Genomic DNA, 24,542 nt, shown 5'->3' on the forward strand with positions numbered 1-24,542 from the left:
AAGTTTTGTCAATCTTGTGAAGAATGTCAAAAAGAGAACAGAGCTAATGTAAAAAATAAAGCTCCTTTACAGTCTATGCCCTTGGTTTCAGAGCCTTTTAGTAGGATAGGCATGGATATTGTAGGACCTTTAGAACCATCCAGAAGAGGACACAAATATATTCTTGTAATCGTAGATAATGCAACACGATATCCTGAAGCTTTTCCTTTGAAGGCAACTAACACACAACAGATTTGTGATGCCCTGATCGGTTTCATAGGTCGAGTCGGGATACCTAAAGAGATTGTAACAGACTGTGGGTCAAACTTCCTATCCAATGTCCTTGAGCAAGTATGTGAATCCCTGAAAATTGATCATCTTAAAACGGCTGTTTACCACCCTCAAACAGATGGTTTAGTAGAAAGGTATAACCAGACCATTAAGCAAATGCTGAGGAAGACTACTATACCCAAAAATAGGGAGTGGGATAGAGTACTCCCTTGGATACTTATGACCTTACGGAGCACACCTCAATCATCAACATGATTTTCACCTTTTGAGCTTCTTTTTGGAAGACTGGTGCGGTCTCTGTTAGATATTTTAAAGGAAAATTGGGAGGAACAACCATCACAAGAGTTATCACTTACGGAATAAGTCTCCCGATTACAAGAAAGGGTAGAGAAGCTGCAGGCCATAGCCAGGCATAACCTGCTTCAAGCCAAAGAGAAACAAGATAGATACTATAATCAAGACACTTGTCTCAGAAGTTTTTAAGTGGGTGACCAAGTCTTGGTGTTGTTACCTACTTCTGAAAACAAAATGTTGGCAGCCTGGAGAGGACCTTACAAAATTGAGGAGGTATTGGGTCCTCTGATGTATAAAATAAAACAGCCAGAAAGCAGAGTTCCCCTTCAGACATACCATGTTAATCTCCTTAATAAATGGATACCTCCGTTCAGACAGTGGCTGTGATAAATCATAGCGAGTTGCAGGAGGAACATTTTCCCCAAACAGAAAAGGAATTGGGGGTGGAAAGTCTAAACATTAATCAGGATCTGTCATCACTCCAGAAAGCAGAGTTATCGATGTTGTTGGATACCTGCGCTGAAGTATTCTCGTCCTTACCCGGAAAAACTACCTTGACTTATCACCATATTACCACAAAACCAGGGACCACCTTAAGACTAAGGCCGTACAGAATCCCGGAGGCGAAGATCAAAGCAATCAATCAAGAGGTGCAGGAGATGTTGGACTTAGGAGTAATTGAACCGTCACATAGTGATTGGTGTTCACCAGTGGTATTGGTGCCAAAACCAGATGGTACTTTCAGGTTCTGTATGGATTTCCGGAAGTCAAACGAGATCTCTAAGTTTGATGCTTATCCAATGCCGAGAATTGAGGACCTTCTAAATAATCTAGGAAAGGCAAGGTTTCTGACGACAATAGACCTTACAAAAGGATACTGGCAAATACCCTTATATCCTCCTGATAAGGAAAGAACTGCATTTGCCACACCGACAGGACTTTATCAGTTTACAGAATTGCCATTCGGACTGCATGGAGCGCCGGCTACCTTCCAAAGGTTGATGAACTATATTATTCAAGGCCATGAGCAGTATGTTGGGACATACTTAGATGACATCATAGATTTCAGTCAATCGTGGCCGGAACACCTGTCTCCTTTCTTCTGGCTCAAGAAGGAGACCGCTTTCCTCGTCAGCTGATTCCCAGCTGGAGCCTGGCCATGTCAGACTCTTCTACGAGGCGAGGAGGAGTCCCAAGAGGTGGCGTCGGCGACACATTGAAAACCAAGGAAAACAGCTGATCAGAAGATCAGACAGAAGAGACCGCAAGCGATTCAAAGGTCCATTTCATCATATATTCTATCGATCGTTTCCCCGATGCTTCTGGTGTCGAAGTCATCTTCCATATTTGCCCCAGACGTACCTGGTACTGAATCGTATGCAGGAAAGAATTCTTGATTTCCTCCCAATCTACTATTGGATCTGTTTTTTTAACCTCTCTTCCCAGATATTCAAGATCGCGTGCTCTCTGTCTTCGCTTACGTTCTACATCATCATCAAATTCTTTGCGTTTCCTCGCCTCTTCTCTGACTCTATCTTCTCCCTTTTTCTTTTAATTTCTACGTTTATCTGCCTTTCACATTTCCCCATCTCTTTGTCTCTTTATTCTTTTCTCATGTATCCTTTCTTCTTCCTCTAACCTCTGCTTCTTCTGTCTGTCTTGATCATTGGCAGCTCTTGGGTTGCGATCAAGCTTTCTTTGTTGCTCTTTGCGATATAACTGCTCTCACCTTTGTCTGTCTTTCTTTCTTATTTTTTCGTCTCTGAACTCCTTCTCTTTCCCTTTTCACTGTACCTCATCTAACCTCTCCTTTCGTTTCCCGTCATAAATGACTTTGCCATCAAGTTTCAATAAAATGTGTCCTCCCATCCATTCATTTTTTGCGAATGCTATCTCATTAGTTCTGTCTTTGTTTCCCTTCCATCTTTTTCCTTCTCTCTCTTTGTCGAGAGATGCACTTGTCTGTGCCTGATCCCTTCTTTCGTCATCCCGTCTCCCCTTGTCCCGTGGGATTATGGAAGTAATATCCTTATCCTGGTCTTTGCCTTGATTTTCGTCACTAATTTGCGTAGGTGACGCGTATGCGGGGTTGCTATACCCCGTGGCTGCTTTGAGTTCTCTCAGCAGGTATAATCCCTCATCTTTGCTTTCTTCAGCCTTTGTTTCGGATGGGGCATGTGGCGCTGTAGGCATTTCACCCCCCTCTGTGGATACATTAAGTATCCAATCTATTGGCGGCTCATCTTCCTTTCCCTGTTCATACATTTTCCAAAGTTCTAAAACAGTGAGGCGTTTGTCTAACTTTTTGCCCATATATGTGGCATGCAAATATGTCATCATGTGTTGTAAGACAGCTTTAGATAAGGACCCACCCTGTGGCAATGGCATAAACATCTTGTGGGCGGTCCCTTTAACCCACTCTGTACTATATTTCTTCAGTTTGGGTGCGTGTTTCGGCAACTGTTTGCACAAGTGTGTCAATGGAGTTACATCCTCCATGCTCAAATCTGTTCCCTTTCCTCTAATATAAAGCTTGTCAGCACTTTCCCGTAGCTTAAACAGTCCCAACAATATGAGCGAGAACCAAACACTGCAAGCTCCAATCCAAATTTTTTCACTAAATTTTATACCTTCTAATTTACTCGAAAAACATCAATTCACATGCAATATTATCTCAGCTATTCAATCGCGTAAAATTTAAATCAATTTCCTCAAGAAAATGTTGTCGATGTATGACGTCGCGACAAAAAACATGTAAAACAGACGCTTAACAGACTAGACGAACACCAGCTGGTCATAGATATCTCTGCCTCTAATCATTACCGCTTCATGGAGTCTAAACTTACCCCTTTCACAACGTCTTTAACCGTTGTGGTAGTCTAATCGTTCCCCATTATGTGGGACTCTGGGTACACGTTTCTTCTAACAGCTTGTATTAAAAGCGTAGGAATAAGGCGAATCCTCTCACTTCTCGGGTGTCTTCCCCGGTATCCTCTCTCTTCTCGGGTGTCTCCCCGGTAACCTTTGTTTACTTAATTATTCTCGAGTCATTATTCCCTTATATATATACATTCTTCTCTACTTCTAACTATATTTTGTTTTTTCCCGCCTCCCTCTGTTACCTTTCCCCTTTACTTGTTCTAAGGCATGCACATTTTCCAAAACATTCAATCTTTTTCACTCACCATTCGCATGGTTCCTCTCTGGACCCTCGGGACTACCACCTTTGTTACTGCATTCTTTGGCTTTTCACTCGCTCAGCTGCCCGTAGGAATGGGAAGGGATGTGTGGGGAACACGGGTCCCTTCAAGCCCTGGTCTGCAGTTTTTCTTTTTACACTACCACCGTCTACGGGGAGTTTCACGGTCTACTCAGCCAAATGACAAAGGACTTGTGATATTGCTGAAGACTTAGAGTTACTTTATGTCGACTGCCAATGGGTGTCTTATTCAAATAAAATAATCGATAATCGAAAACCATCAAATCTCTGCTACCAAGTGTACTCCGGAGACCCCCGGCCGGCCCATAGAGCCAAGATTTTCTACAAAAGTACTTTAAGACGAGATGGCTGCACCCTTGAGATGGATGGGGGTGCAGATGTATTGCTCCAACACCAATCAATAAGGACAACTCAATGGTTTGGCAAAGGGAGTCCGTTTAATGACAAGTACAAAAAAACGGGGAGTCATGGAAATCAGCAGTGATGCGATCGTCCTTCTCGCTTCAACTCCAATGACCTTCATAAAAATCATAGAATTTATACTGAAAACTCGTCATAATTGACGTGTAACACTAAAAAGTTAATTTGCAATTCTGTTGGTTAGGAAAAGGTAACTTTAATATAGGTACTATATCAGTATATGGTAACAGAGTGAGGGGATTGGGTAAACACTGTCAGGTGGGCGTCTAAGCCCTTCCTTCAAATATTACTGTAGACGTCCCTAAAAGTACGACGTCCCATTGGTTCTACTAACTATAGGACCCTGGATTACTTGGTCCATTGTGATTGGGTTGGCACCAACACCGTGCATAAATCTCCACTTTGCTTAGCAGCACGCAGAATGGTCAGCCAGGTGCAGGGTGCCCCTCCATTACCCAGCCTTTCTCGAATTAAGGTTACAATCAATCATCACTTCAACATCTATGTGTCAATTATGTTACTGTGTCTGGCCTCGAAACTGCATCTTCTGGCTGGGAAAATTCCGATATCTCTTCCTGGGCCGATGCCAAGCGTAGGTGTGAACTCGTGCTTCTCCTTGCTTGGATGGTCACCTGATGCAGGCACCATGAATTTGCCTAGGTTCTTCCAATTTGTGCATTTGATTCTTATTTGGCTTGCCACCTGCCTACACTTCCTTAGCTTGACTTTCCAGAGACAGGATATTCTGTTCTTAAGTTTCAATTATATGTAGCTACTGTTTGTTCCTTTTATTGGTATGACCTTGGCTCTCCTGGCACAAGTTGCATCTGCCGAGTTTCGATTCAGCCGTCTCTTCTCGTTTTGTTAGAATACGACCCTAGTTTTGTTAGAATATGACCCTCTGCTCATTCGGCCTTTAGTAACCTGGGTTGATTCTGCTTTGTTGCAAAGTGGAATTACACTTATAATACTGTGCTTCATTTTGAGGTAGATTATGTATAATGGCACTGGCCACACTATTCTTCTACTTAGCATTGCAAGCCGCATCGTTTTCTTAGCTTTCTTGCGTTTCCAAGCACATGTACAAGTGTCAGCTGGTTGAATATCTTCATCCTGTTTACAGCTTAAGCTTCTTTGTATTTCAACATCGTTCTTCCCTTTTAGGTTCACGACATCCTTATTCATGGCGTTTCGTCTCTGGGTGTCATTCTCGGGTTGTCATTTCTTCTACTTGTACATCAGTCCGGGTCCTCGTGATGTCACTATTCGTTTTCCATTAAGACCTTTTTGGTTTCTTCCGGGACTGTACTTAGGCAATCTTCATTTCGTCTCATTTTCTGGTAAGGTTTCCTTAATGGATACCTCACTGTCCATGGTTTTCTTGGTATCGGTACTTCAAGAGGTGTTGCTCTTCTGATAGGTACTGGGCAGAGCCCTACTGCGGCTCTCTGCTGATTTATCTGCTCATCATACGTCACATATTTTGGTGTGAACGTTCCTGGTACTTCAAAATGGGCGACTGGAGTGCAGGTTTTATTTGGCACCTCCTCTACAGCTTGAATAGGAATTGCACCCATGTTGCACTGCATCCTCTTGTTTGAAAGCAAGTGTGTATTTTGATTGAGGAAGCAACTGATGGTTTAATTATCTCACCTTGCGTCTGTCTAGATTATGCCTGTGATGCAGGTCTGGCTTATCTGGGACAGCTCACACAGTGCCCAGACAGCGTTGGTGGCAGAAGCCACTGGGGCACACATCCTCTCATCACAGATCCAGTGGCTCACTGGATGTACAAAGCAGACAATGAGAAACACTGATGAGATTTGTGTTCATGCTCTGCTGTCACTGAGTACTGCAGGCTGCTCTTACCCATTCCCGACTAGCTAGACCTAGCCCCTGTACCCTTCCTGTTGCTACAGTGCTGTGTATGAGCTGCACAGACAGCCCATCTTCTGAACCCAACCATTCTGGCATGCTTCACTAATGGACTGTCAACCTGTTAGTTATGGCGGCTTCATGGTTTTTCCTCCACCCTTGTTATTTCTCCAGCAAATGAGATCTAGATTCCAGGTGAAAAAAAGTTGTGGCACATTAAGCTGCATTTACAACCACCTTTTTCAGGTGCAACACAGATGTCTGCTCTTGGTACTGCCTCTTTGTCCAGTGGCCCAGGGGTTGAAAGGACAGGTCTAGGGGTAGTAGAGGGGGAGCCAAGTGTAGCAGTTGCTACCCCTGGCACCCCCCAAATGATGTCCCTGTATTTATTTTTTTAAAGGTTAGATGGATTTTCCCCACCCTGTGGGAAGGTATCCATTTGCCATACAAGCTAAGCTCTCCTAGAAGTTAGGAGTCAGTCCGTCCATTGACAGTGTGCCTGAAACTCCATGAACATTTCTGAAAAAATTTACACAGCCCACAGAGCGATTGGTGAGGTCAGGGGTGAGGTGGAGGGGGTGCACAAAATCTCTTCTATTGAATTTGATATTGGGATCTTTTACTGAAGTGTAGTGCAAAACCTCTAGAGTGATGGACTGAAATCAAATAGGTAGTTCATAAAAACAAGCATTGGCAATGCCATCAGTTTTGGTTTTGTGTAGGCATGGGAAATGCCGTGGTGGTATCAACTGGCCATCAATAGTAGCGGCTGCAAAGCGGTGCGAGTACCTGGACATCTAATAGCAGTGTCTGGCAAATACCTAAAACTTATAGACAATCCAAAACTGTTAGCTTTGCCAATGCTGGTTTTTAACAGGACTTCAGTGAAGGACACACATAGCGTGTCTTTAAATGGAGTGGCTGAAGCCAGACCTGGTTAAGGCATTTTTATTACACCAGTAGCATGTTTACAGCTCCAATGAAGTCATTTACTCTCAGAAGGCTGCTTTAAAAAAACACTGGCAGGCACTTTGAGCACAAAGTTTGATCGTAAGGCCTGAAAAAGCTAGCTCAAAGAGATCCTAGGAAGATGTGTTTTGGGCGTGGGGGGCATGAAGCGGGTGGCAATGGCCAAGGGGATTAGCATGGCCATGGGCATGCAGTGAGTGGGTAAATAACTAAACAAGACCTACAATCTTTGTGTCCCTCCTCTCATGCCATTTCTCCCTTGCTGTACTCTAATGCAACCGTTTTGGCTTATTGTTGGTGCACAAAGTGCCACCTAATGGCCAACCAAATCTAATGACGGGCATACAAGAGGTATGACAAATTGCAGCTGAGGCACAAAGACATTCCAAGCCCTGAGGATCCTGGGAATGGCAGAATAGGAACTAAGGAACGCCAGTTGCACGCAGGTGGCTTGGTGAGAGCCACAAAGGTGAGATGGGTCCCGAAGGGATAGCACAGGTTTGCAGAACCCATTTTTCTTAAGAAATGGGTAGCTTATTGGGTGTCATTTCAGAACGGTGGTGGTCTCAAGGTTGCCAAGTTAGATAACTTTAAACATGCTGCTAATGGACTCGGAATAAACGTGCTGGAAAATCTGCCTAGGCCGCACTATCCAGGTGTTGGGTCAGTGTTGACAAAATCACTATCTTCCTGCTGGCAAGTGTTCAAGCACAAGAGCATGTCTCTCAACCTTTGGAGTCTGCAGGGTGCATGGAAACGGATGATTCTGGTTTCGGCAGAAGAGCATCCAATGAAGGACGAGTGAGGGACGTGTTTTGTGAGTGAACTTACTCCACCAAAAGATGTATGAGTTGAGAGGCATGCAAGAGAGGGCGGAAGCAGAAGAGAAGTAAAAGAAAAGAAAAACTGTACAAGAGCCAAATGGTACAGTGGGTACCCGATAAGTATGAGACTATGACATAGATTTGCCAACTGATCTTGCAATCTAACACTGATCGCGGGGGCAAAGGCTCTCTTCACACCCTAGAGAGGCAGGATCACCATTTGATGTATGGTCGTCCGAGAAGATTTTTATAGCCCTTTCTGCAGCTATTCCTTGGCATCTTTACGGTGAAAATTGGAAAAAGCTCACAGTACCTCCCTTGATCTGCACGGGACAAAGAAACAACAGTGTTTGTGAAGCACTTCCGCCTGCATTGAGATTGTGGGAGGCATGCAGCTTCTGTACTGCTGAGCATTTCTTTTGGCTTACTGCACAAAAACCCAGACTCATTTAAAAGTGGAAAAGGTCGCTTTAATGTGACAGGCCCAAGCTTACAATTAACGCTTACCTGGCTCCATGGCCTTACAGACTAACAAAATATTTAAACAACCAATTAACTAATTACACATTTTCATTTCCCCAACAATTAAATAATTAAATAAAGCCATTTCCTCCCTAACTGTCCCTTGAACCCTACCATCTCCTTACCCCTTTTCCAGGCGTCCCGCTTTCTCCCTGGGGCCATGCCCCCCCAGGCTCAATACCTGTTCCCCCGGGGTGGCCCGCTTGTGCAAACAGCACCACCCCCTCCTTTCCCGTGTCATTCCCCCATTGTGCTTCCCTCCCCCCACATCAAAAGGGGCCATGCCCCCGGAGCCCAGACCCACTTCAATACCCCTCATTCTCCCCTCTACACCAATCTCCCCCTTCCTATGACCTGCAGCCAGACTGACCTGCCACATCGGCAACATAAATTTTATATCACAACTTCTCTACTGCCCCGACCTGTCACACAAAACTACCAGCCAGTCGCCCCTTAACCTACCAAAAAACTGCCTCACAAACCGCCCTGGGACGTAAAAAACTCCAACCAAACCAACCTCCAATGGTCCTCCCCCCTCCTTTAATAAACCAAACCCCAGACCTAAACCAAAATGAAGGGGTGGGAGGGCGGGACAATCGCCAAGTCCAACCGTCGCCTGCCTTCCGAACCTTCCCTGCCCCCTTAAATACCCCAGCGGCACGCTCTGCCCTCACGGCCACTTGCTGGCCGTGTGCAGCGCCAAAAACTTCCCCGGGGGGAAACGCTTTGCGTTCCCCCCGGGGCCCCCCTTTTGGCTTACTGCACAAAAACCCAGACTCATTTAAAAGTGGAAAAGGTCGCTTTAATGTGACAGGCCCAAGCTTACAATTAACGCTTACCTGGCTCCATGGCCTTACAGACTAACGAAATATTTAAACAACCAATTAACTAATTACACATTTTCATTTCCCCCAACAATTAAATAATTAAATAAAGCAATTTTCTCCCTAACCATCTCCTTACCCCTTTTCCAGGCGTCCCGCTTTCTCCCTGGGGCCATGCCCCTCCAGGCTCAATACCTGTTCCCCCGGGGTGGCCCGCTTGTGCAAACAGCACCACCCCCTCCTTTCCCGTGTCATTCCCCCATTGTACTTCCCTCCCCCCACATCAAAAGGGGCCATGCCCCCGGCACCAGAAAAACCCTCCCCCGAGGTGTTCTTTCTGCCCCACCCCCCCAACAACCTTCCTTTATTTCCAACTCTTCAACCAATCTCCCAGCCAACCGCACAAGTCCGCCAAATAGTGATTGTTCCCTTAAACCGACAAATGCACCCCATCCTCCCTAAAAATCATAAAGCCCTCATACACTATTTCCTTATGTTCCATCATCTGTACTGCCACAGAGGCACAAAACTTCACCATTTCTCTATTGATCCCCTTTATAGCCTGCTCTATAGCTCCCTTGCTCCTTGCTCCCCTCCATACTCTACGCGGCAACAACTTAGTCCACAACACATCCGCTTGAGGCCACATTTCCCGCACCCAAACCAAATCCCTTTTCATTTTCCTTAGCAGGGCCACCCCAGTATCCCTCACCAAGTCATTCTCCCCAGCGTGAATAATCAACACCTCTGGCGCCCCGTAGCGCTCCCGCAACCCCGCCAGCATAGGCAGCAACTGGTCCCATCGCAGGCCCCCTAACCCGTGCCATCTTACCACCACATCCTTATAGCTACACCCCAGTTGCCTGCCCATAACCCTTTTCTCCGCTTCTTTCCCAGCCCATTTAACAATTGAATGGCCGACAATCCACACTTGCGCCAACTCCCCCTCCTTTCGCAGAGCATCTGAAAAAGAAATTACAAAATTACCACCACAAACAACCCCACGTTGTTGTCAGCCCACTTTTACCCCCTTCCTTCAACAATCCCCCTTATGAAAATCCCTGACGTACCCCTTGTATCTCCCAGACTTCCACCGCCCCAGACTTTTCACCTTATCCTCCGTGAAGCCCAACCTCTTTCCCTCCAATGCTGCGCCCATCCTGAATGAATGTGTACCAAAATCCTCGCCCCTTTCTCCTAACACCCGCAGAGCCTTCTGCAGTACCCCCAAAACTTGTGCCGCTGAAACCGATGACCCATCCTCATGCTTGAACACCAAGCCTGTCTTCACCCCACACCGCTCCTTCCACAACCTACCTCCCAGCACTGGGCATAAATCCTTACTCCCCCGCCCCAACAAAACCCAGGAACCCTTTCCCTTCTGGTCCGTTTTAGACTTATTAATCCTTATGTCCAAACCCAATTCTGTAATGTGCACATGTGCCCCCTTTTCCCCCTACCAACTCCGAAACCCGAAAGGCCCCGAAAAATAACCACGTAAAACATGTCGCAAACAGTTCCCCCTCCCATACTGACCAGCAAACTCCCCCTACTGCCTTAACCAACCTCTGCAGCAACTCTGCCGATATTGGCCTCCTCCTGTCCTTGTCCCTCTTACTGTCCCTTGCCCATCCTTCCAACATCCTACTCGCCATTTCCCCCCCACTCGGCTGAAAACCCCAAAACCACTTCCCGTAAAAAGCAATTCCTGCTAACTTCCCCGCTATAGCCGCTCTTGACCAGCCCCTGTCCATACACCTCAGGAGGAAATTCACGACATTGTCCCTCCTCCTCTCGTCCGCATCCCATCTACCCTTCCAACTACGCGCTCCCCCCCCAATAAAATCCTCCCAGGCCCTCCTGTATGCCTCCTTAGACGCCCCGGCCAATGAATCCTCCACCAAAGCCAGCGCTCTCATCTTCCTATCTTCCACAGCTCTTCGGAAATCTGCTGCCCCTCCTGATCTGCCTCTGGAGCCAATCCATGGAATCTCTGCCATTGAAAACGAGATAATGCATCAGCGATGCCATTATCCTTCCCCGGCACATGTGTTGCCTTAAACACCACATTCAGTTCCATGCATCTCAGCACAAACTCCCTCATGAGTCTTGCCACCCTCTGAACCCTTGCCGACTGCCTGTTTACCACGTGGACCACGCATTCATTGTCCACATTGAAATTCACTTTCCTATCCCGCAAATCCTTCCCCCACAGCTCCAATGCCACCAGTAGTGGGAAAACATTCAAGGAATGCTATACTCCTTCCCTCCTTCAACCACAGTTCAAGCCATTTCTCCGCACACCATTTTCCCCCCCAAAACACTCCGAAACCCCCCGCTCCTGCTGCGTCCAAAAATATCTGTACCTCCCATGTCACCGGGTCCCCCTGCAACCACATTGACACCCCATTAAACTTCTCCAAAAAAACGCAGCCAAATTCTGCAGTCCTCCCGCACTGACCCCGATACTCTTATCCGGTGATGCGGGCACTTTGCTCCCGCCATAGCCCTCGCCATGTTCCTACAAAACGTCCTTCCTGGGGCTACCACCTTACATGCAAAATTCAGATGCCCTACCAATCTCTGCATGTCAACCAGCGACATTTTCTTGGCCCCAACTGCCTTTTCCAGCAACACCACCAGTTTGCTAACCTTGTCGTGCGGCAAGCGTGAGGTCATAGCCACTGAGTCCAGTTCAATTCCCAAAAATGTCAATACCACTGCAGTCCCTTCTGTCTTGTCTTCCGCTAACGGCACACCCAACTCCTCCATTAGCTCCTGAAACAACTTTAGCATCCCTCTGCACTCACCCTCTCTATCTGCCCCGCTAATGAACAGAAAATCGTCCAGATAGTGCAGCACACTCTCCCAACCCGAGTTAAATGAAAAAACCCACTGTAGGAATGAGCTGAATCGTTCAAACAGCGCACAGGAAATTGCGCACCCCATTGGCAAGGCTTTGTCTACATATATGCGATCCTCAAACTGCAAACCTAGCAACCAAAAATCCTCCGGGTGCACCGGCAGAAACCTGAACGCCGCTTTGATGTCACACTTGGCCATGAAGGCCCCCCGCCCTTCTTTCCTTACCAGCTCCACTGCCTGGTCAACACTTGCATATACAACCCCACATTCTTCCGACGCAATGAAATCATTCACCGACATGCCCTCCGGCCAAGACAAATGGTGTATTAACCGAAACTCCCCCGTAGCTTTCTTGGGCACTACCCCCAATGGGGATATCACTAGGTCACCGGCAGGTCATCAAATGGTCCCCCGATCCTTCCCGCCGCTATTTCTTTGCTCAATTTTTGCCTTACCACTTCCACATTTTCTTTGCCTGACTTTAGATTTTCAGCCCACCGGCGCACCCTTGGGCCCTAATACCCCAATCTGAAACCTTGACTGAACCCCTCACTCAAAATCTTCGCCCCATCCCTGTCCGGATAAAATTGCAACCATTTTTGCAGAACCCCCACCTTAATTGGCGTAAAAGCTTTTCCCCACAACGCCTCTGCCCGAACCTCTCCCCCTGTCTCCCTGTTGGAAGCACTGCGTAAGCGGGTGTTTTCCACCACACTTGCTACACTCATGCCTGAACCTAAACAGGGTCCTTGTGCAGCCGTCCTTGTTGAATGCCCAACATGCCGCTGAGGACTGCCCTCTGCCCCCTCCCCCTGCCCCTTCATGGGCGGGGCGACCAAGAAAGGGCCGGAAGGGCACCGGCAGCCCACTTGCTGTGTGCAATGTCGGGGCAGGCCTTGTTGGAGCCATCCATTGCAGCCAAAGATCCATGTCTATCTCCCCCCAGACCGCTTGACTGTCCTCCGCCATTCTCGCTCTAAATTCCTCGTCATACCTCACCCATGCAAAACCCCCAAAACTCGTGAAAGCCTTCCTAATTACGTCCATATATTTAAGTAGGGCCACACAACGCTCAGGAAATTTTTCACAATACACACTGGCATAAATGATAAACGCCAACGTCCAGTTCTCAATGGTCACCGGTACCCTTGGTCGCGCAGCCAGTTCCCTCTCCTCTTCTTTAGACCCCTCCTTCACTCTCACTTCCATATGGCGCAATTTAAAAACGTCTACAAATTCCCCCGCCTGAATCTTCTCCCTGGTCGCCGCCATTAAGTGCACCCCCAACAGTTTTGTTATCCCCATGTATGGCAATTTTTTCTCCTTTCCTTTCACTTCAACCTCCTTTTCTTTTCGCCCTTGCACCTCGAGCATCAATGGCTCCATCACCTTGTCCGTTTGAATCTCCACTGAGCAAATGCTCTTCTCAACCCGCAAGGCTGCAATGGCCTGTACACCAACTTCTTGCCTTAGCCCTTGCAAACCCGACCCTTCATTTCCCGTCCCCCCCTGGAACCCCTCTCTGCCATGCAGCTGACCATTCCCTTTCCCGCTCCCCTCTTTCTGCACCCGCCGTCTGCTGCCTTGCGTCCACACCAATGCTTCTCATCTCCTTCCTTATAGGGCTCCTACATTGCAGCTGCGAGCTCGTGCCCCAGTCGAGTTGCTCATCCTCTTGCGAGCCCGGGGTGTCCACTCCGCCACTCCTTTGACGTCTTCTCGGCGGGGCCGTGGAAACCCCTGCCTGGTCCTCTTCTCTCGGGCGAGGCGCTCCGACCTCCACCCTGGGGACTTCATTGCTAGGGGCCGTGCTGCACCCTCTAGGCTCTCCGTACGCTGACCGAGTAGGGGCCGCTCTCAAACCCTCTACGTCCATTTGACCAGCGGGGGCTAGGCAGCGCCCTCTGCCCTCACTCACCCTACCCGGGGGGGGCGTTCCGCACCCCGCCCTCTCCACCTCAATCGATGGGGACCTCCCTCTCCTTTTCCCCCGCACTCTTCCGTAGGTGTTTCCCCCCTCTTCCCCGCTGCCCTTGGACCCCCTTCTGCACCTCCACCAAAGCCCCACCGTGGTTCCTTTGAGCCACCTCCATCTGCGCACCCGCTGCTCCCTTAGTGCTATCCCTCATTCCCTCCCCACGTGGCTGCCCACACGAAATCCTTTCTTCCCCGGACGCCCTCCTGTCTATCTCCCTCCTCATCTTCCTGCCCTTGGATTCCCAAACCTCCCCTCTCCCCGCTGCGGGGGCGCAAGCCACCACCGCCGCGAGAGCCCCGTCAGCTGCCGCTCTCCGCTGCGGCCTACCCCCCCTTGTCTCCACTTCACCCGTGACCTCCCCCGCCGCCCCCTCCAGCTGGGCCTTAGTTGCCCTGCTAATTATGGCCAGGGCCTCCCTCAGCGCCCTCGCATCCACCAGCCCCTCCCTACTTGCACCTTGTCCTACCATCGGGCACCAACACTTACTGGCGCACTAAAATATGCCCCTTCTCGCTCCCCGCTACCTAAGCCCCCGAGCCGGGACCTACCCGTGGCAAGAAGAGCCCCTAGTAGCGCAAAACCCTAAAGAAATTGCGCTAACCGCTAAACCCCAAAGGAGTTAAATAACCCCTGCTCCAAGCAGCCTTATTTCCCTATATAATTATTATTATTTTTTAAACCCCCCACCTCGCCGACACCCCCAGTCCTCTAGAGACCCCCTACTAATAGCTCTCAAGCCAAGCTACTATTGAAACCCCAGTGTCCCCCCACTCAACACTGCTGCTGGGCACCCACAGAAAAAACCCTTACTTTTCTCTCCTGTACTTTATTTTATTTGATTTTTTTTAATTTTTTTGGGAGCCCCTATGCAAACACTCCTCTCACCAGCCTGCCCCCTAGTGGCCCACCCGCCACACCGCAGTGCCCTGCAGCACACTACCAAGACAAAAGGAGCGGGCCCTTTAAGAGGACCGCTCTGCCCCCTTTATTCTGGAGGACGTCACTGCACGCGAGGACCTAGCAAGCCCTACACACACACGCTCGTACAATGGGCCCCCTGCACCAACGCCCCAGCGCGCCCCGTGAAAAACGGGGCCGGCACAGGGTGCCTAAAGCACTCCGGGGCCCTCCCTCGGACTGCCTGCGGATGGATGTACCTCTTCCCCCACTCCCCGTGGCGACCCGGCACCCTCGCAGGCAACCCGCCCGGGAGACGAAAACCGCAGCCCCAGCTTACACGACCCACCCGCCTGGATCAACACAAACCCACAGACGGCGGCACCGGTAAGAGAGGGGGGGTAACTTATTTATGATACCCCCAATTAAGACGTGTTCGCACCAACACTATTATTTTTTTTTTTGTTATATACTCCTAACGTCGCCATCACCTCTCCCCACAACCCTGCTACACCTAACCACCCGCCACTAGACCCTAGCTAACCCCTACCTCAACTCCTCACACGACCTTAGGCCCAGCTACAGGGAAGGCTCGGGAGCAGGCGACAGGACTTCACAATCGCCCAGTCCAACCGTCGCCTGCCTCCCGAACCTTCCCTGCCCCCTTAAATACCCCAGCGGTGCGCTCTGCCCCCACGGCCACTCGCTGGCCGTGTGCAGCGCCAAAAACTTCCCCTGGGGGAAACGCTTTGCGTTCCCCCCGGGGCCCCCCTTCTCACACGTGCTTGCACATCACATGGTATCATAGCGCTTAGCCATTTAAAGTCGTAAGGCCTGTCCTCTAACATGGTTTGCAATTCATCCCATTGTATGTGCATTGTTGGGATGAATATTTTTGAACACACAGCTGGAATCATGCAGCTATGTTTTGACTAAAAGTTGAGCTAAAATGAGTGCGACTTGTAGCTATTAATATCACGTGAATGCCGTCAGCTCTATGAGGATTGGAAACGGACAACCCTTTTGTGTCTTCCCTCTATAATAGCATGACATATACTGCTCAGCTCACCCGCATTTGGAGGGTAACACTTGCCTTGGACATATTGTTACACTCCTCAAACATGACTATCTTCCAAAGGCTTCAATGGTTTGCCCGCCAAAAAAGCTTTCACAAAAATTCAAAAAGACATTTGTTTTGGTTGACTTTAATGCAGTTACCCCACCACACACCAGCCAAGCACACCTGATTTCGTCCGCCTTGGCGATTCAATAGGTTGAGCGATATGCCTGACAGCAGACGCTAGACGTCAAATGCGAATAGACCATAAATTGACAGCACCCAGCTATTAGGTAGGGGATGCATGATTCACTCACCTGCGACAGAGCTGGCTCAAGGGGCGATCAAGTGGTGCAGTCACACAGCGGCACAGCAAATACAGCACGCTGCCAGCTCACACAATGTAAAGTGTCATGTAAAGTGTCAGTCAATGACTTTCTATTAGTGAGTGACAGAGGCGCGGTGGAAGCGTCTTTTCAAGAATCACGCCATAAGGTGCACTGCCCTAAAGCTAATAGCAAGAACGGAAGGGGGCTTGCTTGAATTCTCTTGTTCAACTTCTTGATAGGCTGGTTTTATTGCCGCGAAGCAGAGTTCAGCGATGCACCGACGGGACGGCAGTGGCCCTCTTTTCTTTTCTCTTCGGCATTTGTTTTCATTCATATCGCCATGCTTTGATAGGTTAAATGAATGATGTATTGGTTTCTAATTGGCCTTCCACTTTACAGTAGGATGGATATGGCACAGACCTGCTGCTACCTGCCCCCCCCCCAGGTGCTGCCAGATCGTTGGTGGGCATAGTAGGGGGGCGCACCGAAAAATCTTGCACAGGGCTCTGGTAGACCTGGGCCCAGCACTGGCCTGAGAGGTGTATGTCTGATCTGCAAAATTATTATTTATATGTAAAATTTCAGAGACTGGGATTTAACCACGTAAATGATTTTCGAGCCCCTTCGGGAAAGTGTTAATGTAGTTTTGGATTTTATTCAAGGAGAGAATGGTGCAACTTGTATCTTGTGGGATTTCCTGTTTGGAACGGGAACTTGCTGAATACAAAGTTTTTGGAGCAGGGAATAGAAATGTATTTGAATATAACTTTTGACTGCGGTGCCTCTCACCCATATCATGCCTTTCACCCGTTGGGTGTCATGCCAAAGCCAATTTCCACACTGTTCGCTTGTTCAGTCCTTCTACGTCGTTTGGTGTGCTGGGTCAGGCTTGATTCGGTTTTCTTTTCATGGGCGATTGGTCGTCTTTTGCAGCAGCAGCTGCAGTGGCTGTTCGGCGACGTCTGGCTCAGAGCTTGCAGAGCGGCGGCGGGCGCCGCGCATGGCTGGCCGCGGGGAGCAATGCCTTGTGTCTCTGCACGCCCGAGGGTCGGACAGCTGGCATAGGTGGTCGGCAACCGTTTGCACGGGGAAACTGCCTGGATCTGGTGCGGTGACCGAGGGTGAGTGACCTGTTACCCCGCCTTGGGGAGCTCTCGTTGCCCCTGTCTAGGATAGGATAATGTGCTTGGGCTATGGCTCAGTGCCTAAGCAGGGGTATGTGCCGTGCATGCACAACTGTGCCAGGGAAAGGGTGTGCTAGAGGCAAGGTTTTGTGTCGGTGGTAGTGTTGCATGCTGGAGGTATGGGTCGATTGCAGCAGAGATGTGTGTCTTTGCCGGACTCGGGTCTGTGTGTTTAACACATAGGAATGTCTGGCAGTAGTAGCCTGCTCTGTATGCTCGGCAGAATGCAGGGTCCCCGCCTGTCTGTACTAAAGGGGTCTCTGGCACCGCGCATCTGGGGTCCTCTTGCTTGGCTGTAACAGCGATGTTCCTGTGGTGTGCTCCTTACGAAGCGAGGGGGTGTGTTCCAGGCAAGACCGCTGGGCAAGACAAGTGGCGCAAGGCTTTTGGATCAGGGCTGATGCTGTGTGCCAATTAACAGGGTCGGCCTGGGCCATCAAATTGTCTCCGGTGCCAATGAAAAAGTGTCCCACAGTTGCAAATGGCAATTCATTCCTTTTGTGACACTGTTTGGATAGTAACTAAAAGGACGTTTTTTTTTTATAAAGTGTGATGCAAATTGTGCATTTTAAAGAATATGTATTCAACATCATAGGTCCAGACTACTGGCCGCAGGGTGAATTAACTAATCAAAATGGCCCAAATTGGCCAAAAAGGTGGAACAATTGGCCAAAAAAACAGGCCCACACCAGCATTTTGTGTTTTTGGTTCGTCCATGAGCCTATTGCCCTATAGGCCAGCCCGAGCCCTGTGATATAGGTACGTGTTTTATGCTTCGGGCTCTAATGCGACTCTGTTCAAGGAGTTGGTTATGCATGCTGTTGGCATGGGCCTGGAAGGGTGGCCTTCTGGTGCTTTGCCAGTGATGTGGCTCCTGATCTCCTGCGGGTCTCTGCCCTGTTGTGATGTAGACCACTGCCTGTTGCTAGGATGATGGGTCTCTGGGGGGCGAGGGGGGGCATACTGCTTTTTTTGCAGCTGGAATACACCTGCTGCTCCTCACAGTGTTTTATGTCTGTTGTTCATAGCACCTTCAGCTGTCATTGTTCGTAGGACTGTGTTCAGTGCTGTTGTTGAAATGGTTGAAATGGTGTTGCTCGTTGGGGAATGATGTTTGCTTGTTGCGTGTGTGATTCTCTAATATGCCTCATGCGCCACACGTTCTGCCAGCTGCTTATATACTGTTCTCTACGCCTGCGGCCTGTTGCTATTCTATGCTAGCTGCCTATAGGCTAGAAGTGCCTGTTGCTCGTATATATACTAGCTGCTCGTAAACCTATGTAACTGGCCTCCAAGTACTCTGCCTGTTGCTCCCCCATCTTCCTGTTACACGCAGTAAAACTCTCTGTGCCTCTTCTTCTCCTGTTCTATGCCAGCTGCACATAGGCAAACACTCTACAACTTTCGTCCATCTCTTCTGTGCCTGTTGCTCATGTCATCTCTGCGCCTGTTGCTCATGTCATCTCTGCGCCTGTTGCTCATCTCATAACTGCGCCTGTTGCTCATCTCATATCTGCGCCTGTTGCTCTTATCGTCCGTGCCTGCCGCTCATAGAATACACCACTGCTCCTGTTGCTCATATCGTCTACGCCCTGCTGCTCATGGAATAGACCTCTGTGCCTGTTGCTCATATCGTCCGTGCCTGCCGCTCATGGAATAGACCTCTCCGCCTGTTGCTCATATCGTCTGTGCCTGCCGCTCATGGAATTGACCTCTGCGCCTGTTGCCCATATCGCCCGTGCCTGCCGCTCATGGAATTGACCTCTGCGCCTGTTGCCCATATCGCCCGTGCCTGCCGCTCATGGAATTGACCTCTGCGCCTGTTGCTCATATCGCCCGTGCCTGCCACTCATGGAATTGACCTCTGCACCTGTTGCTCATATCGTCTGTGCCAGACGCTCACAGAATAGACCACTACGCCTGTTGCTCATATCTTCTGTGCCTTCTCATATTGTCCGTGCCTGCTTCTCATAGACTAGAGATCTGTGCCTGTTGATCGCAATATGGACATACTTTTGCTGTTGCTCATGGGAAGGAGAGCATTGCCTGCGCACTCGGGCATTGCTCTCATTACCTGTATATGCACCAGGCAAAGGGCTTTGACCTCTGAGTTTAGTTACGGGTTGCCAATATAAATGGCGCAATACAGGGGAGATATGGGCACTAGGCTTGGAAGTGGCTTCTCTAGACTTACAATTCTGTAGAACCTGAAGTCGCTGTATCAGATAGGCAGGTTGCGCAAGAAATAAAGAATTACAATAATCCAAGGAAGACCTAACTAATGAGGACACTACAGGTGCCTGAAACTGACGAGGAAGATGGGTAAGAACCTTACGCTATTCTGAGGTTCCATAAACAGGCACACAGATATTTTTACCCCCCAAATCCTTCACTAATGGAACGGGGGCAGGAATCAGGCCTAAGAGGGGCTGCCAGAAGAGGGGGGGACCAGAAACCATTGTCGGAATGTGGGGCCACTACAAGCACTTCAGTTCTTCCGCCATTTAACTTAAGCCAGTTGTTGCACATCCATTCTCCCATGGCTACAAGGCAGGCCCTAAATGTGGTTGCAGTCTCAGGAAGCAAGAGATCTAACCGTTCCAAGATTTGGGTATCATCTGCATAAGAGTAACGCCGGAAGCCGTGAGAGAAGATGAGTTTGATCAGTGGCTGAATATAACTATTACATAGCACCAGAGAGTGTGTTCTCTCTCCAGATAGTCTCTCTCTCTTGTGTTTCTCTCTCTAGATAGCCTTTCTCTCTCGTGTCTCTTTCCCTTGATAGTCTTTCTCTATCTTGATATTCTTTCTCTCTCATTGTTACATTCTGTCTGCAACGACATTGTTTTCTTTATTTCCTTCTCCAGGAGTGTTGTCTATCTCATTGTAGAAATATTCTTTCTCTCTCTTTGCTGAAATGTTCTCTACTTTGTGGGGCAACGCTGAATGTTGCTAGCTGGGAGGTTCTAAATAAATCTTAACTACTGGTGATTACTCTGGGCAACCCTCCAGACCATTGATTTTCAGCCTGCCATGCTGTCTCAGAAGAGGAAATACAATATGTAAATATATCTCGGGTGGATAGCTCAGTGGCAACGTGCTCGTCTTGGGAGCAAGACGACACAGAGCAACACAGGTTTGATGCCTGGGTCCGTGCTTAGGAACCTTTGGGTATTAAGCCTGTTATAAATAACCTATCATATCATATAAATCAGGCTTGGTCCCACCACAAAAGGGGCCGTCCAGCCCGAATTGCTAGTTCACATCATGTACAGCCTCATTGGGCGTCATCGATGTGGTGTAGTTTGGGTCTGTAGGCACAGTAGTCCCAGGACCAGCCCCTGCACCCGCTGACTCTTAGAATGCTCACACTGTGGCTGTCTCTTGAATGCGCTCACTCTCTTGCGTGCACAATCTGTGCCTCCTTCCCCAACCTTCTCCCTCTTCTCTGCCTTTTGGAATATCGCTCTCTGCAAGGCCTCTCCGCATGGTCAGCCTAGTCTGTGCACTCCATTGATGCACGCTGTGCCTGCAAGGGGGGGGTGGGGTCTCTTAATTTGAAAGGCCTTTTGTCACACCCGAAGTACAATTGATGTTTCTCCTTGTAACTGCTCCCTCGCCGGCTGCTCTTTTCCTGTTGCTCACAGTTTGCAGAGGTGCGACTATTCTCCGGCGCAAGAATGTACCATTATGCTGTGCCCTGAGAGGTAGCCGACTGCTCCACGCAAAACACAGGCAACATTCACATCGGCCATTTGTGAGGCGCAAGTCACGTTCTGTAGCTTTAAACAAAAGCATGGACATTTTTATAAAATAGTGCTAATTATTGGCACTTGCTTGCTTTTGGGTCCCCTGCTTGCAATTTTGAACTTCTACAAAACGGAGTGCAAAATATAAGCATATAAACAGGGGAAATCACTTTTAGTCTTGTTTTGTAAAAAAAAAATGTAAATACTGCTTGCAAAATACACATTACAGAAGGCATTTCCAAAGTATTCTTATGTAATCCGCCCACTTTTCGGAGCTACTAAAAACGGTCGGATTTCATAGGAAGTCATTAGTTTTACGCCAACATCATCTGGGAGGTTTTGTAGGTGAAGTGGGAAGGAGAGGACATGTATTTTCTCTCCCACTGCGCCTCCAAAGCAATACAAAAATGTCCCGTAGCAGCAAAAGAAGTGTTCATATACCGCTCCGCGGCTTAAAGAAGGGCCTTAGGAGTTTGTGTTATCCATATCCTCTGAGCCTCTTTTATATGCCGCAGAAAGCGCTACACGGTCGAGCCTCGGGAGGCGTTGAAGTGTGGTTCCCTGCAGGTTCTGAAGAGCTCGCATTCCTCAGCAGAAGATGCCTGCCGAGCGCTGTCAGTGGGCTCTCTGATTGGCCTGTACATAGCAACGGTGCCCCTCTTGCATGAGGTGCTTTGTGAATCGACCGATGTGTTTTTCCTGCTAGTGATCTTTTCTGAGTGTCCCCCAATCGGAAAGACCTTTGCGCTAAATCTTTTTTCCCAATCACAAGCGCCTAGATGCCTATGGGCAATGCGCGCTTTATAAATGTGCACATAAATAAATAAATAAATCTGCAGGTTTGCAGGATCCTTGTTGGACTGCAGTGAGTGTTCGGCATTCCCGCAGATGCCACTGCCCAAGCTCTCTGGGAAGGCAGCACTCAGGTTACTAATTCTCCAAAGGCAACATTTGTGTTCTGACTTCCTTGGTATGAGTAGCCGAACGATGAGGTTTAGCTCTGTAGGGGGACGCAGGTTTGGTAAAGGGATATACGGTATAAATCCAGCATTGTAATATCAAATTAATTACGAATGTTTACCTAGGGCTACTTCCAAAAAGACCAAGCTCTGTCTCCGGCTGTGTACATTTGCAGTTCTGTTGAGGGGCTGAAAGTGCAGTATGATATGATATGATAGGATAGTCGGCTTTTATGTATCTGAAGCTCAGGGCACTGCTCAAGGGCTGAGCGTGTGTTCTGAAGCAGTTCGGAGCTCCACGCTGTCAGGGTTACACGATTGTATCTAGGCCATCCAGCAACTACACATTTTTAAGTGCTAGAACAAGTATCAAACACAACGTGTAGTCAGGGCCGGTCTTTGCGTCATGTCAGTCAGGCTCCAGGGGGCGCCGCACCAGCAGTCCACAGTGCCACTGCTAGAATACACGTGTAACACGTTTGTTTCCTAACATTATAAAAATGAATGTGCCTGTTAATTTTTATAATGTTAGGAAACGAACGTGTTACACATGTATTCTACGAAAGGCACTGTTGCAGGCTGTGGCCTCAGCGAGGGCAGTTTCTACTCCATTTGGTGCCCAGGGCGAAACACTAGGAATGCACCTCCCCGCACACCATCCCATGTGCCTCTCCCACCGCACCCCGTGCACCACTCCCGCTGCACCCCGCGCACCACTCCCACTGCACCCTGCACGCTATTTCCAAACTATACCATTAAGGAACTCCTACCCAAAGTCAAACAGTCCGTCACACAAGGAATGAATTGCCATTTGCAACGGTGGGCCACTTTTTCACTGGTGCCAAAGACAATTTTATGCCCCAGTCCCACTTAGGCTGCAGATAATGAGGACTGGGCAAGAGACCATGAATATGGCATAGGATGCAGTATAAACAACAAACAAAGAACACAAGATTGTGAAAACATAAAGATTGATATGAGGCTGGGAAGCCCAAAAGAAACACACCAACACAGGTTACAAAGGACATACAAGTGCTTTATTAAAAAGCTACAACACTTACCAAAGTCAATTGACGAACGGATAGCTATTCGGCTCTCAGAGTAACGTAACAAACTTCAACGAGGGTTTGATGCATTAGTAGAGAGACCGTACATTGGAATACTTGAGTTTTTATATCCTTTATCCATCCCTTGGCCAACCCCCTCGCGGGTTAACCATTCTTGGGACCAGGCCTAGGGTTCCTTGCCAGGTCAATCCTATAATGTATGCATTTTGATCAGTTCCGCTGATACAGTTGTTCATTTACACATAGGTCAGTGATAGGACAAGGTCTCAGTTCGCGACCCCGACAAGTGGCCTGCAGGCATATTAATTATTCGTGTGTGCGGAGGTCACAACGGCCAGAATCTCACTCAGAATGTCATTCGGCCTCCATTTTGATGTTCAGGGTGACTTCCACTTTACAAGAGAACATAAAATGGCGGCTAAATCCAAGATGGCGACTTACATTATTTTTCGTTGAGGTCAAGACCTTGCCGCAGAGTCTATTTACATGATATTTTAGACAACTTGGCGTAGGCCAATACACATTCAATTACTGCGATAGGAGGAACAATATTATTTCAATTCCGACAGACCCTCCTTTTGGCCTATGCCAAGTGCTAATATCATTTCTAATACTTTTGCAAATAACTCCATGTGTTGTCATCCATACATCCCAAATCATTGTCTGTTATATCTATAGCCATTAGGTCGTTCATCAGAACCTCTTGTAACACAAACTCTTTGGATGTTGTATCTGGGGCATATATTCTATGCCCTATTGTCCACACTGCTTGGGCACAACATCCCCCTAGCATTCCACATATACTCGGAAGACATTGAAAGCAGCAACAAAGGAATAGCAGGATCCCCAAAATAACTAGAATAACAGAAAGCACCTTCCAACCCCAACATCGTAAAGAATCCCAGAACCAGGTACTAAGATTCCAATCTCCTACATGGATATGTACTTCAGAACTAAGAGTATGCAAGTTCTGTATTGCTTTAAAAATTGTCGGCGAGGAATCTGGTACGAAAGCACAGCAAGCGGACCCCACTAATTTGCATACTCCACCTCGTTCTGTCAAAATGACATCTAATGCCATCCGATTTTGGAGTGCTACCAATCTTATTGTTTTTTGTTCTAATGTCATATTGTAGAGTATGTCCGTGGTCCGGTTGATCGTTCTCTCCAGTACCCTTGCTAATCCCCTAATGTTCTCAGAGTTTATTTGTCCCCAAAAGGGCACAACTGATTTTGCTA

The 24,542-nt window shown here is 48.3% G+C and overlaps 1 protein-coding gene across 4 annotated transcripts in view; it reads left to right on the plus strand.

Annotated features, from left to right (window-relative positions):
* The first annotated feature begins 17,298 nt into the window (after positions 1-17,298).
* Positions 17,299-24,542, plus strand: part of PEAK1 (pseudopodium enriched atypical kinase 1) — a 978,753-nt gene continuing 971,509 nt past the window's right edge. For all 4 annotated transcript variants that reach the window (XM_069624574.1, XM_069624576.1, XM_069624577.1 and 1 more), the window contains exon 1: positions 17,299-17,465. The gene's annotated coding sequence lies outside the window, so the exon portion shown is untranslated. The remainder of the gene's footprint in view (positions 17,466-24,542) is intronic.

Source organism: Ambystoma mexicanum, chromosome 11 (genome assembly GCF_040938575.1).
Source record: "Ambystoma mexicanum isolate Mex_15411 chromosome 11, UKY_AmexF1_1, whole genome shotgun sequence".
NCBI lineage: Eukaryota > Metazoa > Chordata > Amphibia > Caudata > Ambystomatidae > Ambystoma > Ambystoma mexicanum.